We start from the raw sequence: 17,214 nt of genomic DNA, 5'->3' as shown, positions 1-17,214 counted from the left end.
GACCTTAACATAATCTCCTACGCTGACGACACCCAGCTGATCCTCTCCCTCACCAAGGACCCGTCACCGCCAAATCCAGCCTGCACCAGGGTATGAAGGCCTTCGCTGAATGGATGGAGGCTAGCTGGCTCAAGCTGAACATGGACAAGACGGAGATCCTCATCCTTGGGCCCAACCCTTCAGCGTCGGACGATTCCTGGTGTCCAACATCACTGGGAACCCCCCCCAGCACCAACCAACTACGCACGCAACCTAGGAGTCATCCTCGACTCAAAGCTCAGCATGACCAACCAAGTCAACGCAGTCTCCTCCTCCAGCTTCCACACCCTCTGTATGCTCCGCAAGATCTACAGATGGATCCCGGCAGACACACAAAAAACTGTCACCCACGCCTTCGTCAGCAGTCGACTCAACTACGGAAACGCCCTCTACGCCGGAGCCCCGTCCAAACTAATCAACAGACTCCAAAGAATCCAGAACGCCTCTGCACGCCTGATCCTAGACGTCCCACGCCGAGAACACATCACCCCGCACCTGAAAGACCTGCACTGGCTCTCCGTCGACAAAAGAATCACATTCAAACTCATGATCCACGCACACAGGGCACTCCACAAGACCGGCCCAGCCTATCTCAACAGCCGACTCTCCTTCTACGCCCCAACAGGAAACTCCGCTCCGCTGACCTGTCCCTGGCGGCCGTCCCACGCATCCACAGAACCACTTCCGGGGGCAGATCTTTCTCCCACCGCGCCGCCAAGACCTGGAACACCCTCCCCCTCCACCTACGACAGACGGAAGACCTCTCGGCCTTCAGAAGACTGCTCAAGACCTGGCTCTTCGACCACTAGCTGCAGCTCCTCCTCCCCCACCCCCCCCCCAGCGCCTTGAGACCCTAGCGGGTAAGTAGTGCGCTTTACAAATCCCCTGATTGATTGATTGATTGAAGAACGATAGGGTAAATACACAAGTCTACGTACAAGAATTCAGTCCCCTAACACCTGATAGAGTTGAGAAGATTATAATGTCAACTAAGTCTGGATCCACTCTGGACCCGTGCCCTGCCATGGTCCTCCACATGGTCCCTAACATATTTGCCAACCATCCATCACATCTTCTTAACAATATTCTTGATACAGGACATTTTCCTGCTATCTGGAAAAAATCACTGGTAAGACCTATTTTGAAAAAGCCAACTCTTGACCCCATGGATGTTGGCAATTACTGGCCAATTTTCTGCCTACCACTTCTATCAAAAATCCTGGAAAAAGCCTCAAATGAAGAATTGCGGTCATTCATCAAGACAAACGATAAACTTGACCCAGCACAACACGATTTTCGACCGCGGCACAGTACTGAATCCGCATTGATTGCCGCCACAGAAGACATAAGTGTCCAACTCGATTGGGGGGAGGGGATTGAGTGGGTAAAGCCATAATGATTTTACTTGACTTATCTGCCACCTTTGATACGGTTGATCACCATATACTTATCCAGCGACTGGCCGAAATAGGGATTGTAGACAAAGCCTCAGACGTTCTTCAATCATGGAAAAAGCCCTAAATGAAGAATTGCGATCATTCATCGAGACGCACGATAAATTTGACCAAGCACAACACGGTTTTCCACCGCGGCACAGTACTGAATCCACATTGATTGCCGCCACAGAAGACATAAGTGTCCAACTCGATTGGGGGGAGGGGATTGAGTGGGTAAAGCCATAATGATTTTACTTGACTTATCTGCCACCTTTGATACGGATGATCACCTTATACTTATCCAGCGACTGGCCGAAATAGGGATTATAGACAAAGCCTTAGACATTCTTCAGTCATACTTAACCGACAGAGAACAATCTACAATGATGGAAGAGCACAAATCTCTCCCTTACGCTTTGCAGTGTGGGATGCCTCAGGGATCATCACTTTTCCCAACCCTCTTTAACGTGTACATCACCCCGTTGCCCAAACTCATACGCTCACATGGCTTCACTGCCATATGCTACGCTGACGACATGCAAATAGTCGTCTTCTTATCTTCCAAAACGGAGATTGTGGCAGCAAGTTTTAACGTTTGCATGAGCCATATTATCAGATGGATGCAAGATAACTGCTTTAAGTTAAATACCGGCAAAACGGAAATGGTTACGTTCAGAAGGGATACCTCCCTTTGAAACTCTACTTAGTGGCCGGAAACAGCAGGGCCCTGGCTTCAGCTGGTTAAAAACCTTGGAATTATGATAGATGACAATCTTTCATTATCAGACCAGGTCAACAGTATTACTTCCTCACGCTTTCACACTTTAAAGACCCTTTGGAAAATTCTACCTTTTATCCCTATGGCCCTCAGAAAAACAGTAATCTTTGCCTTGATACTATCCAAAATTGACTACTGCAACGCACTCTATCTGGGAGCAAAGAAGAGTGCGATACGGAAGCTGCAGACTTTACAGAATGGTGCTGCTTGTCTATTACATAAGATTCCAAAATTCAGCCCGATAAGTCAAGCCATTCGGGACCTGCACTGGCTACCTGTCCAGGAAAGGATCAAATTCAAATCCATGTGTATTGTGCATACGACTTTGTATGGAGCTGGACCTGCCCACCTTAGGCACCATATCAAGCGCTACAACCCTCAGCGAAGCCTTAGATGGTAATCGGCCTCTCTCCTGGTAGTTCCTAGGGTAAAGACTTTGAAATGGGGCGGCAGAAGTTTCTGCTACCTGGCCCCTAAATTGTGGAATTCGTTGCCCATCTGTCTTAGAAATCAAACCAATCTCCTGTTGTTCGGGAAAGAATTGAAAACATGGCTATTTGTCTTTAAACTGTAGCCGGTCCTATCTCCCTCTGCATTGATCTATGGCAGTTAGCGCTAAGACACCACGTCAAACATGCGCTCTACAAAAAACGTAGTTTTATTTCATTTTACTCAAGGTGTAGCTGTAGCTGTAATGGGTTATACTCACAAACAATTTGACCAAGGTACTTCCTATGTGTAACCTGTGAGTGAGTGGTCAGGTGACATAGAATACAGTCCTGCCGAACATGTAGCTCATGGGGCAGGGAGTAGTAGGAGTACTTCTTTGCATCAGGATGCAATGTACGCCAGCTGTCTAATAGAGACCAATGGGAAAACCACTGTGTAAGGCCGGGTGTAGTTGTCATAACGGGAGAATTAGGTAATGGGGCCAGAGCAATCGAGATCAGGGTCACGGACGCTATTAAACTCTCCACCAATTATCCATGGGATATGTTCCTATCTCGTGAGGGTAACCGTGAGATGGGACAAGAATGCTTGTTGTGCCACATTTAGCACATATATGCTACCCAACAGGAGCAGGAGGCTACCAAGTTGGTTCCCCACAAATACGTATCGTCCCTCGGGTCTATTTCCTTGGCAAAACACCTTAAGGGAACTGCAGGACATATCCAAATTAGTGCCCCTCTGGCAAACCCAGAATAGGTGGTGCTGTAATACTCTATGCGCCAACGCTTTTGTAGGCGAACAACTTCACCACCCGCTACATATGTTTCATGGAGGAATGCTGTGGGTGTATTGCGCCACCGTATGTACTTTTGGACCAAGTGTCGATTACCTAGTCAGAGAACAGGTTTTTAAGTGTTCAGAAATATGGCGCTCAGCTTGTCACGGTAAGTATTAAAGTGTCGTGGTATAGAGTTAGGTGCTTCTTGGCAGAGGAAAACCTTAACCTCTGTAAGAGAAGAGGTTCTGGGACCTCTCTCTAATGTAATTGAACAAGAATCCAGAGCACACTTAGTGTATCAAATCAAATTTCAATCTTAAAATGGTCAAATGGTCGAAGCAATGGGATAGATCAAACACGCATAAATATTTCAAAAAGGTTTTATTGTTCAACAGTGTTCTTTCCTCAGAATCACTGTGCTTATCACTCTAGCCTACACGTGTTTCATCACAGCATGTGGCTGTGAATCTTCAGGGCTGATCTGAATGATCAAGGCGCGTTATCGGGAGACCGGTGATAATTCCGTCCTGTTTCCGAATGCGGGAAACAGGAGCTGCACTCGGCTCAACCCACGGGCAAACAGCCCGAATAGCACCGACGCTGTGTGAACCTTTACACACCATCCCCATTTTTGACGGAACGGCAACCAATTACTTGCGGTACCGTTCTCCTGCAAACATAAACATCCCGATTAGGACCGGGACGGAATTATCACCGGTCTCCCGATAACGCGCCTTGATCATTCAGATCAGCCCTGAAGATTCACAGCCACATGCTGTGATGAAAACACGTGTAGGCTAGAGTGATAAGCACAGTGATTCTGAGGAAAGAACACTGTTGAACAATAAAACCTTTTTGAAATATTTATGCGTGTTTGATCTATCCCATTGCTTCGACCATTTGACCATTTTAAGATTGAAATTTGATTTGATACACTAAGTGTGCTCTGGATTCTTGTCCAAGTGTCGATTACCTGTTGTCCCCATCCCTCACACATTTCATGTGATTATCTGTAGCTTAGTCTTGGTTATCCAGCGATATGGGTATTTACACAACCCAGTGCCGGCATACAGCGTGGTGTATGACCTGCAAAACAATAAAAAGTAACCCCCAACTCCCTTCCCAAGGTAAGGGCAAGAATGGCAGCTACCCAAATAGTGAACTAGTTGACCCATATTGTGGGAACTCTAACAGTGTAGTCTTATTGAGGCCTCCAGCTAAAATGAACGCTCCCTATTCGGGGGTGGGGCGACCAGTGATGTGAGCCAGTATCGAACCACAAAGTGAGTAGGGAAAGAGGAGAGGAGACTCAGGAGAACACACCTTTAGGCCTGCCAAAAGTATTTCTATGACATGGAGTCTGCTAGTGTCATTGAACATGTAGGTGACCCGCAGGAGACAGAGAGGTTAGTGTGTTGGAGTGGCCGGGGTAGAGGACTCATAGCTGCACTGTTCCATCCAGACCCAGGCATTTGCAGGTTCTATGAAAATATCGCTGGTCTGATTAGCTATCACCTTGAGCTTTGCCGGAAATAGAAGGGAGTAGTTCAGGCCCACCTGTCGCAGACACTTCTTGATACCCAAGAAGGATGTCCTTTGGAACTGCACCATCAATGTATAATCCAGCATTGTCACACTGTAGTGGGACTGCAGCATGGACAGGTTTCAGGATGGTTTCCTTGTCCCTGGAATTCATAAGGCGGATCACCACCGGTCTGGGAAAAGGAGGCGGCTTGCCCACTGGATCCCTGTGCGCTCGCTCAACCTGGTAATGGGCAGATTGTGACAACTCAGCTATTACCTGTGTAAACCGTTTTTCAAATGAAGGACACCGGGTCATGGCCCTTTGCCCCTTCAGGAAATCCCCAGAAAATCAAGGTTATTGTGGTGGGATCATCCTTCTGAGTCCTCTGCCCTGTTTTAAATTCCCGAACCTTGGTCACCAGTGCTCACACCTGGCCCTCAAAATACGTACATTAGGTCACAGGTTGTCAAGAGTACACTCCATCTGGGCGACCCTCCCTGAAATCTTTTTGTGGTACTCCGGGAGTAGGCTCACCTAATCGCCACAGTGTCAATTCTGGTGAGCAGATCCTTCCTGGTATCTGCTATGGCCGCTAAAATTGTATCTAATTTGTTGGATGGGGGGGACCCATCTCCTCTGTGTCCATTCATCTGCGCTTCTGGGCATCCCTGTGAATAAGTCTGGTGGCCTTTTCGCTTCCCCGTGATCCACTATTGCGGAGCTGCATCAGTAGGTAGTGGTAGTCCAGGAAATAGGAGGAGGGAGAAGGAAGGTCAGCAAGACAGCCATCTACTCAAGAAGTAGGATGGCCCACCTGCTCATTGCCAAAAGTAGTCCAAGTACAGAGGCTCAGGGAAGAACCCTGTGCCGGCACAGAGCGCTTCTTCAAAGTACAGACAAGGATGTTAGCCGGCATGGGCCAAGGAGAGTCTTTCCTCCAGTGGTGGTCTTAGGCCAGTGCACAGATGGCAAGCACAGCAATCTCAACCAGTTTCCATTGGAGTATGGAACCACAACACCTCTTGTTGATCAAGGGAATGAGAGGAAACTCCTAGTGAAGTGTAGCATTCCACCTTAAAACTCTCTTTTTCAAGGGGCCCCCTAAGCATTTATTGGAGAGCACTGAACTGTGATCAATAGGCACTGTCATGAAGAGGTCCACGTGATGGGCAATGATGTGCCTCACCACCTCTGGATGGAGATACCACCCGTGGTCGGCAAAGACCATGCCAGATGATTGGCAATTAGTGAGCCCACACCCATAATCTCAATGCTTCTCAACAGAGCAGGTGAGATTCCACTCTTGTTTGTTGATGTAGAACATCACACAGGTTTTGTCCCTCAAAATCTGGACAAACTGACTAGGAAGTACAGAGAATAGCACACCTGCCCAAATGCCTGCTCTTTAACCAAATCCACAGCTTCTTTCTGCAATACATCAGCCAGATCTTGCTGCAGGATTTGCAGAGCGTTGGACTGAAGTGACTGAGGGTGAGGGATCTCTGTAGAAAAGAGGGTACTGGTCCTCCCACGGTCCCATATGCACCTTCAAAAGAAAGCTAAAGCGACTTTCCTGGTGGGGAAGAAGAGGAAGAAGGTTGCTAGATCTCACAGCCCCTACCTTATCCTCTGTATCTACTGAGCAAGAAATTGATTTTGTTGCTGGGGAGAAAAGAGGGCTAAAGCCCCTTGAAAACCTTTAAAACATATGAAATTGTCTGTAGTGTCTAGCTGGTACTAGAGGTCCAGAGTTCTGGCTGTGACTCTCTTCACTTTAAATCTCTCAGGGTAGCATACGCTTTGCCCCCAAACAGATGTGCTCCATCAAAGAGCATACCTATTAGGGTTGCCTGGACATCTTCAGAAAAGTTGCTTGACCTGAACCAAGAATGCCTCCGTAAGACTAATGAGAAGCTCATGGCATTGGCCAGTGAATAAGCTTGACTCTGATTATTTGTTTAGAGGCAACTTGCCCATTACAAACTACCTACCAACTGAGGTGGTCCAGTAGGTTTGGCACCACGATTCCCACCATGCTCCACAAAACTTGGGTGAATCTGTCCGGCAAACATGCAGCATTTAGGGAATGAAGGGCCAAACTGCCTGCTGAAAAGACCTTCTTCCTCACTGCTTCCAACTTCTTTGATTTCCTATCTGGTGGGACTGCAGGGAAATCACCCGGGCAACGCATATATCACTAGACTCTCTGGAGAGGGGAGGACCAGCAAAAAAAGCTGGGTGTACAGGAGCCAGTCGATATCGACCGGCTCAAGATGGTTTACTGGTTGGGGTGATGGGGGCTACTCCCAAGCTATCTTTATTAGATCCATGGCTATGTTGCTAAAATGCTACAGGGGTTCTGCAAGAACTTCAATCTGGCTTCTACAGTGAGCATATAAGGATCCTTCTTGATCACGGCATTAGAACTGGCCATCTCGGTGGGGGCAGCCCTTAGGAACTCTCCATCTCACGGGACGTGTCTAGCCCACATGTGTTGCAGGGACAAATGCTGTGATGGAAAAAAAGGGTTATTATTTATTTATTTATTTATAAAGCTTGTAAAGCGCACTGTTGCCTAGCAGGCATCCTGGTATGTGGAGCTCCATGAACATAACCGAAAGGACAGCTGTAGAAAAAACACTCAAACCCTAGGGAACAGCCAGGTCTTCACAGATTTTCTGAACGGCAGAAGTTCATCTAGTTGCCTAATCTCCCGAGGTAGGCTGTTCCAAAGCTTTGCCGCAGCCACCCTGAAAGATCTCCCCCATGCCCTGACTTTTTTAAAACTAGGGACTCTTACTAGACGAGCTGAAGAAGAGCGCAGCATCCTGGCGGGGAAGTACCAGGTAAATTTAGCCTGCAGTGATCTGGGTCCAAGACCGTGAAGAGCCCTAAAACAAGGACGAGAAGGTGCTTCGCGCGTAACCAAGATGGCCGCGTGAGCACAGGGCTCCCGAGACCCTCGCTACCTCCCACACCTATCCTGTAATATATCCTGATTTTCATCGACAAATTCGTATAGACAAACCAAGCTGGAGGCGAAATCTGCAGTCAGGGTTGGAATTGGACGCCGGAAACCAAAGATACGACGTTCTGAAGCTCGCGGCCTACACCAGAGTGGTGCCCGGGGCTCGAGTGGGCATGATGCCCGTGCAGTAATTGATCAACATCGGCCTGAGGAGGGACGGACTGGCCCTCCGATTGACTTTCACTTTCGTTTTTGGTGATCTCGCTAGACGTTGTCCCCCTGGGCTGAAGGCTACAGTCCTCCGCGGCACCTCAGATCGTTTATCTTACTGCAATATAGGACAGAAGCCTGACCTGTCCCCTCTGGTTGCCACTGCTCCTCTATCTCAAAGACTTAGTGCCGCCATATCTCCTTGAGGCTCGAGTCATTCGTGATGACAAGCAAAACTGATGGAGACAAGACAAAGGCTAAGACTACGCGGCGAGGTGGATATACCCAGTCCAATAACATGGATCGGTATGCCCAAACGAAGGGATCCCCCAGTGGATCAAGCAAAACGATTGAAGACACAGGGGGTGCTCCCGCCCCGTCAACGGAACTAACTTTGCAAGACGTGATAACCGCCATTGACGGGAGTAAAGCCTCCCTTGGACAGCAAACGGAGACCCTCGCTCACAAGTTGGACACAGTAGCTATAGATGTCAATCTGATTCGAACTGATTTGTCCAAAACGAACGAGAAGGTCAAATCTTTGGACATCAAGACTACTAGCTTGACGGGGGATGTCACCGATTTACAAACCGAGGTCCGCAATCTGCGAACATCCAACAAACTCTTTGCCCGCCGTCTGGAGGATTTTGAGAGAAGAGCTAGGCGTAATAACGTCCGCATTATCGAGGTCCCGGAAAAAGCGGAGGATCCTGCGGCGGATCTCTTTGTTGAAAATCTTGTGGTTTCCCATCTCGCGCCTAAAGGACTGAGCAAGTTTTTTACTGTTGAGTGGGCCCACAGAGTTCCGGGTGGTAAACCAAAGTCGGGAGCTCCACCGCGGCCTATTATTGCCAGGATTTTTAACTTCAGAGATCGAGATGCAATTCTGCAGGCCTCGCGGGTGGGTGGGCCCACGAAATTTGAAAATACCAGCGTGAGTTTCTACCCGGACTTCACGCAAGCGGTCCAGAAGCAGAGACTAAGTTTTATGGGCGTCAAAAGGAGGCTGAGAGACTTGGGCCTAAAATATGCAATGCTCTTCCCGGTCAAACTGAGAATCGAATTTGAGGAGAGGACATACTTTTTTGATTGTCCTGATGTTGTGGCGGACTGGCTGGATACTTTGCCCAATCAGCGTGGACACGAACAGTCCAGAGGAGCGGAAGGCCGATCGGAGGAACAGGAGTAGGCGCTCGGCCTTTGATTCTCAATCGTGCTGGCCTCAGACAGTGGTTCTCTATATTAGCTGCTTGAACTACAGTGACAATGTGACAATTTGGGGGGTGGCGGGGTTAATGGTGGGTCCTCTCCTCCTCTGTTTTACTTTTTGTAGATTAGTTTGATGCTAGGGCGACAGGCACACTGCAAGTTGGGGTGGCTTTTTAGGCTTATGCAGGGGTGCAGGGTGGGGGGTTCGTAACGGGTTATGGTTGGGGGGTGGGGGGGTCTGGTGTGTGTGTTTGAGTTTTCTGCAAGGCAACGTACTGTTTTATCGATTGATTGAAATGCCGAGTTCTGGAGAGGGATGGTTCTGTCTACATTATTAGGATGGGGGTAGGGGATTGAAACTACTTAGTTGGAATGTGAATGGGTTGGAGGATAGGATAAAACGTGGGGTTGTGTTGCAAATGTTGAAACGTCTGTCCCCTGATGTTATACTCCTCCAAGAGATACACCTGGTAGGTAACACTTGTCGGGCCATGAATAGGAGGGGTTATCGTTTGGTTGCCCACGGAGGCTTTACCTCTGGATCTAGAGGGGTGGGCATTCTAATGAAGAGTTCCCTCCCGTTTGAAATCGACGCAACGATCCTGGACGATAGAGGGCGCTATGTTGCTATCTCTGGTAGGTGGGAGGGTCGCACCCACTCCTTGGTTTCTGTTTATGTTCCCCCGGGGCGGCAATCAACCACCTTTGCTGATCTTGGGCGAGTCATCCTTTCGCTCCCGGAGGGGACTTTGGTATTGGGTGGTGACTTCAATGCGGTTGTCTCCGGTAGAGAGGATCGACATCCGCCTAGGGACCTCACGAGTGCTCAGACATGGCTCCGTGGCTTTATAGACACACTGGACTTGGTAGACTGCTGGCGGCTATTACATCCCTCCCAGCGACAATACACCTTTCATTCAGGAGCACATGGTAGCCTTTCCAGGATCGATTATGTACTGATGCCCGCGGCTCAGGCCCTCGCAGTTACCGAGGTTAGACATCTGGCACGGGGTATATCTGACCACTCCCCAGTATGGATCCAGATGGAGTTGCATGCGGGTGTTGAGGGAAGGGTAGCCCATATCAACCCCTGGTATTTTCGTGATCCTAAGACCCGTACTGCCCTTGTTAAGTCTCTTGACCTGTATTTCACGGAAAACGAGGGGTCTGTGTCTTCTGCGGTGTCCCTTTGGGAGGCTTTTAAAACAGTCATTAGAGGCCAGGCTTTGTCTTAAATCGCGGGCGTGAAGAAATTAAGAAATGAGGAAGTCGTAAAGATTGAGTCTGAGATTGTGGATTTGGAGAGTGACCTCAAGCGGGAGATTACCCGTGAAAAGCTGCAAGTCTTGCGCCTTAAGCAATTGGAATACAAGGCGTTGGTCATGGATGCGGCAAAAACCATGAATAGGGAGAAGCAGGGTCGTTTGTATGATGTTGGTGACAAGGGGTGTAAACTAATAGCGTGGCTGGACAAGAGAGACAGGGCGAGTCGTGTTGTCCCAGAGATTGAGAGAATGAGTGGTGAGTGGGTGAATGACCCTGCTGAGATCGCCCAGTGTTTTGAGGAGCACTTCCGAGCAGTCTATTCCCCTGTGTCAGAGAGGCCTGTAGAGGATTTGCATTTGTTATTACGCGATATCGCGTTGCCGTGCCTCTCTGATGCAGATCAGGAACAAATGGATTCGGAGATAACAATAGACTAAGTGGCTATCGCTATTCGCTCTTTGCGATCGGGTAAGGCTATGGGTCCCAACGGTCTCCCAATTGAACTTTATAAATTGCGTCCCGACAAGGTGGCTCCCTAAATACGGGATATGTTTGTTGAATCGCGTGAGAGAGGCTCCCTCCCGGGGGATCATCGTCTGGCTTCCATCATAGTAATCCACAAGGAAGGGAAACCTAGAGATAAGTGTTCTTCCTATAGGCTGATATCTCTTTTGAATGCGGAACCTAAGATTCTCGCGAAAGTATTGGCCAATCGATTAATTACTGTGATTACCGATTTGATCCACCCGGATCAATCGGGTTTTATTCCGCACAGCAACACAGCCCTGAATCTCAGGCGGTTGCATGGTGTTCTCGCGAGGGCGGTGACAGTGCATGAGCAAGCCATCTTGGCCTCTCTAGATGCCACGATGGCGTTCGATACCGTGGAATGGCCATATTTGTAGGCGGCCCTTACTAAGTTCGGATTTGGTCCAGGCTTTATTGGCTGGGTGCAACTCCTCTATGAGGGACCCCTGGCACAGATCGTGGTTAACGGACGGGTTTCTAAGCAGTTCTGTCTGGGGAGGGGTACGAGGCAGGGTTGTCCCTTGTCACCGCTACTGTTCGCCCTGGCCCTCGAGCCCCTTGAGGCATGGATATGGTGGTAGCCCTCGATGAAGAGTATTCGTTGTCCCCTGACTTCGAGGATCATATTTCGCTTTACGCAGATGATATCCTGCTTTATTTAACATCTCCCCGGAAATCGCTGATAGTTCTATTTGACGTCCTGACCTCCTTTGGTAAGAATTCTGGTCTGGTTATTAATTGGACCAAGTCTTGTCTTTACGTACTGTGGGGTGAGGTCCCTCCTCTCCCATATGACTGTCCCATCCAGGTTACGTCTTCGGGATTCAGGTATCTCGGTATTTATATTTCATTGGACCCGGTGGCTCGCTATGAGCAGAATTTGATCCCCCCATTGAATAGGTTGAAATTGGATGTGGCGGGCTGGCGTAAGCTCCCGCTTTCGCCGCTCGGCCGGGCTGCACTTTTCAAAATGATTTCTCTGCCACGGTTCCTCTATGCTCTCCAAAATACCCTTGACATAGTTCCGGCTAGTTATTTTCGTGTTGTGGAGGGCCTCCAGAGAAATTTGATTTGGGATGGTAGACCCCGTATTGCCCTCGCGAAGCTAACTCTCCCTTGGTATGATGGGGGTATTACTCTCCCTGATATCAAGCGGTATTATTGGGCGTCTCAACTGAGTGCTATTAATCATGGCATGTATGGTCCGTCTAACCCTGCGTTCGCTATGGATGGGTGGTTGTTGCCTGGGGGTGATTATAATAGAGCACTGTATTCAAGGTCAGCTGGTCAGGACCTGTCGGGCCCTACGAGGACCGCTGTGCGTCTGTGGTATGACGCAAATAATGCGATGGGATGGAAAGACCGCATGACTTTGGCTACCCCGCTGTTCGCTTCTGAGAGACTAGGCAAACCGTGGAAGACGACAAGGACTGGCAATCGGCGATCTCCTATCCTAAGGAGGTTGCGATTCCGGCCCGTCTCAGATTAGTGCAGCTTAAGATACTCCACAGGACCTACGTTACAGGCCCCCGTCTGGTCAGAATGGGATTCTCTAAAGATGGTGTGTGTAAACGGGGATGCGGGCTGGCTGGGACGTTTCTCCACATTCTCTGGGAGTGCCGTGAGGTAACTGCCTTCTGGCATGAGGTGCATAAAATGATGGAGGAGGCCACGGGTATTGCTCTTTCGCTCGAAGCCAGGCGCTGTTTGTCGAATGTTTGGGAGCCAACAGATCACAATGCTGCACAGACCCAGTGGGTGACCCTTGGAAATATGATAGCTAAAAGAGACATAGCGCAGCTATGGGGGTCCCAGAGGCCGCCTACCGTTGAAGCATGGAGGGAGAATACGGATTGGGCGATGTTCAGGGAGAAAACTGTTTACGTGGCCCGGGGGCGACCCCGGAAGTGGAACAAGATATGGGGTCCCTGGAACAGTTACAGTGGGGGTATCTGCACTCCCCCCGTGTCAACCAACACCGATGCTTCTTTCTCCCCTTTACCTCATGTTCCTACCGAAGTATCATCTTAATGACGCACTGAGTTGTTTCACCCCTTCTTTCCCCCCACCCCATTGCCGATTGCAAATGATTCTGTATTGTCTTCTTCCTCCCTCGTTTGAACTGGTATTCTGTAAATGTTTTTATTGCCTTGTTTGTTTATAATTAATAAAAAATAAAAAAAACAAGGCAGAGTGCCTTAAATCGTGTTCTCTGCCTGAAGGGAAGCCAGTGAAGTTCGGCCGCGGAGGCTGACGTTCTTCTAGGCCATCCCAGGGCCATTCTGGCCGCTGCTGACTGGACTCTTTGAAGCCTATCAAGCAGAAAACTGGGAGACTCGAGCAAAAGTGCGTTAAAATAATCGAGTCTGCTCAGGATAGTGTATCTGGCCACCAGAGCCCGAGCAGAGGAAGGGAGAAGTGGCATAATCTTACGAAGGGACCTAATCAAGGCAAAGCAGGAGGATACAGTTTTTGCAACCTGGGCCTCCATAGTCAACTTGTTGTCCAGCATAACCCCTAGGTTACGCACTGTTTTAACAGGAGAAACCTTGGTGACTATTTCAGGGGGCCAGAGATTAACTGGAAAAGGGTGTAGAATCTTGCTCCCTGCACAGGGAGCAGTTCAGTTTTGCCAGCGTTAAATTGCAGGGAATTAACCTGCAGCCAGCCAGCAACATCCCGAAAACACTCATGGAAGGTCCCAACCGATATTGAATCCTAACCCTCAAAGGAGAGGATCAGTTGAGTGTAATCCTCATAATTAATCGTATTAATCTTATATGAATTAATCAGGGAGACCAGAGGTTTTAAATAAAGATTAAACAAGACAGGGCTGATTGCCGAGCCTTGGTTATTGTAATTTGCCTGCTTTACTGATGTCCTCCATGTAGTGCTAGACAGTTTCTTGCAACTCGACTGGATAAGAATCTGTGGCGGAGAGATCATGCATTGTGCGCCAGTAGTGTTTGGCATTAAGAAGTATCCTGCAACTTCGCACTAAACCTTTCCTGCCCCACCATCGTCTGGGCCTCTATTCTGGTACTATGCAGGATAAACTTAGTCTTTGTAACTGGCTGCCCTTTGGAAGACACAACTTGGCGGCAGTGGGGCCAGCGCATGTATCAGCAGTAGTGCCACAGTTCTATAAGGAAAGGAGGGGTCTTAGAGTAATTGGGAGGGCATGCCAGCAGGTACCAATCAGAGCCCAAAATGGTCACATGGGATCTGGAGGAACTCCAGAGAGGACTACTGCATTCTGTAAAAGGTTTGGCCTTTTGCTCTTTGTGGGCTGTGGGGTACACGAGGCCACAATTCTATGTGACCTCAAGCCATGCCTTCAAGCACCATTAACACACCTCATGGGGACCCAAAATGAACATTTACCCATTAAAGTTGCAGCAATGCTTTGTGGCAGGTAATATTTCCTAGTCATCGTGCTGGGAATCACTGTGAAGTGAAAAAGTCAAGAATAGAAACTCCAGACCTGTGTCAAAAGGCACAGAAACAAAGGAATGTTGGGTCACTGGAGTGCGCACTTTATGGCTTCAGTGATGTCACTGTGATTGGGTTTCAAGCCAAAAGATGGAACCAGTACCCTTTATCAATGTGGGAAGGCTATGGAACAGATCCAGACAGGGGATATGCAACAGGTGAGGAACATGCAGGAAGAAGTATCCATCAGAAAACAGGTTTGGTTTTAGACTAGTGCACACGCAAAGCAACACGCCACATAAAAGGACACACATGGACATGGAAAAACAGACCATCACCCATACAGGCACCTTGCCATAGACTAAAAGATATTTCAGCATGTACACATGCAAAAGATGGATATAATCAATACATAAAGAATGCATAAAGAATCAACTGTAATATGGGCCTAGACTGCCGATCAAGGGAATCTGATGACACGTATAAACACTTAGAAAAATGTTAAAGTATAGTTATGAAACTGAAAAAACACTGAACTTCACCGGTTATGATTAGCTCCACTTACCATAATTAGCCATGCAAACATAAATCACACACAAAATGCAATGATCATGACCTCATCCTTTGATGCAAATGAGAAACAATGTTAGAGGTGAGATTACAAATCACATTAGCATTACAACTATCAATGGTGCAAGTACTAATACACTAACCTTTATTGGTTTGACTATTTTTAGTAATTAAATGATGCAGTTCTTTTAGGTGCTATTACTTATTGATATAAATGTTGAGAGGTTATAAGCTTTGCATTTGGTGTGCGTATTACGATTTGCATGGCTGTGTCGTGAGACCTGGTTTGCCGGAGCTAGCCATAACAGATAAATGTTAGACATGACATCTTTTGGCATGTTTACACTGTCTTTTTGCTTTCTGGCCGCCTGTTTTCAATGGTATGTTGGGCTTCGTTTTACCTGTTTAGGGCCTCTGAACATTTTTTCGCTGCTGTTCAGTGTAAAAGTGCAAGTGCTCCTAATGAAAATTGTGTTTATGGATTGGTGATTCCATGTTTGGCTTCTTTGATTTACTACTGAGTCCCTGGTATAGTGCACTGTGTGTGCCCACGGCTTATAAATCAAATGCTGCTAGTGGGCCTGCAGCACTGGCAGCCTTTTAAAGGTGTCTCAGACCTGCCACCGCAGTGTCTGCGCGCAGCTTTTACTGCCATATCATCCTGGCAAGTGCCACCACTTGCCAGGCCCTAACCTTCTCTTTTCTTACATGTAAGGAACCGCTCAGGTCCAAGGTACCCCCTGGGCAGGGTGCACTGTATGTGAAAGGTAGGGCACGTCTTGGTGTGTGTGATGTGCTCATAGTGAAATACTGACAATTTAGTTTTTTACTATTGAAAGGCAATCTGTCCCATAGGTCAACATGGGTGTGGCCTTGTAACATTTTACACGTATAACTTTCCATTGGGAAAAAGTTGGAGACATTGAGTTTAGGCTCTTTGAACTCAGAATTTAATTACACATCTTTTTACTGAGATGTTTTTTTCAACTGTTGCTTGAAAATGCCACTTTTAGAAAGTAGGCATGTTCTTGATTAACCATTCTATGTGCCTCTGCTGGTTTGTGTATTGACGGGCTGTTTTTGGAGTGACAGTGGCTGGGCATTCACTGTAGACAGCCACAAGGGGGATTTGAGGTGTATCATGCCTTTATTGGGTGACTCATAGTTGGGCTGAATAGGCCTGGCCTGCATTTAGAGTGGTGGGAGGAGTTTTCACAGGCACCTGAAAAGGCAGTGTTTCCTACGCACAATGCTGTCTCCACATCTTGTAGTGAAACTGGGCCAGAGAGGGCAGAACTGGTTTGGACTGGGCTCAGAGACCCTTGCCATAAAGAGAACAAAGAAAGATTAAGTTTAAATATTGGGGCCCTGACCCCAAGACTCTAGAACTCAGCAGTAACGGCACCCCCCCCCCCCCCCCCCCCACCCCCAGCGCCTTGAGACCCTACGGGTATGTAGTGCGCTCTATAAATGTCATTGATTGATTGATTGATTGGATCAACGAACCAGCAAAGAAGAAGAGCAGGAAAAGCTGTGAAGAGGAACTACTACTTTGCTGGTGCTTTGCTGTGTTGGCCTGCAGTAGCTGCTTCTGTCTAGGGCAGAGAAAGGACTGGACTGAAGTTTCTGCAACTTCTTTGTTTGAGTTTCTCCAAGGGCTTGAGGTAGAGCTTGCCTCCTGTTCAAGACGTCTCAAGAACAGCAAAGCTTCAAATTCATCTGCTACTAGCACTGGAAGCTGGGTGTTTTGTTCTGCAACAGAAGAAAAAGCAACCAGACTCATTCAACAATGCCGCTATCATCTCTGTGTGCTGAAGGCACTGCAGAGGGCTCTGCCACACTGCAACCCTGGTCTCACCGCCGACAACACCCGATGACGCAACTGAGACGCTGCTTGCACTGCGATCTGTGGTCACCACACTATGTAACCTCGTTTAGCAGCGCCGGTCTGCATTCCTGACGATGTAGCTCCATGCCAACATTAACGCCGCTGCTTGCACCATAGTTTGAGGACACCGGTTGTAA

General features: G+C 48.2%; 1 protein-coding gene across 5 annotated transcripts in view; it reads right to left on the bottom strand.

Annotated features, from left to right (window-relative positions):
- SBF2 (SET binding factor 2) overlaps nt 1–17,214 on the bottom strand; it is a 2,158,806-nt gene that overhangs the window by 154,685 nt on the left and 1,986,907 nt on the right. The window lies entirely within an intron of this gene.

The sequence above is a fragment of the Lissotriton vulgaris genome, chromosome 2_1, assembly GCF_964263255.1.
Source record: "Lissotriton vulgaris chromosome 2_1, aLisVul1.2, whole genome shotgun sequence".
NCBI classification, from domain to species: Eukaryota; Metazoa; Chordata; class Amphibia; order Caudata; family Salamandridae; genus Lissotriton; species Lissotriton vulgaris.
This window is presented reverse-complemented; position numbering and strand designations above follow the sequence as displayed.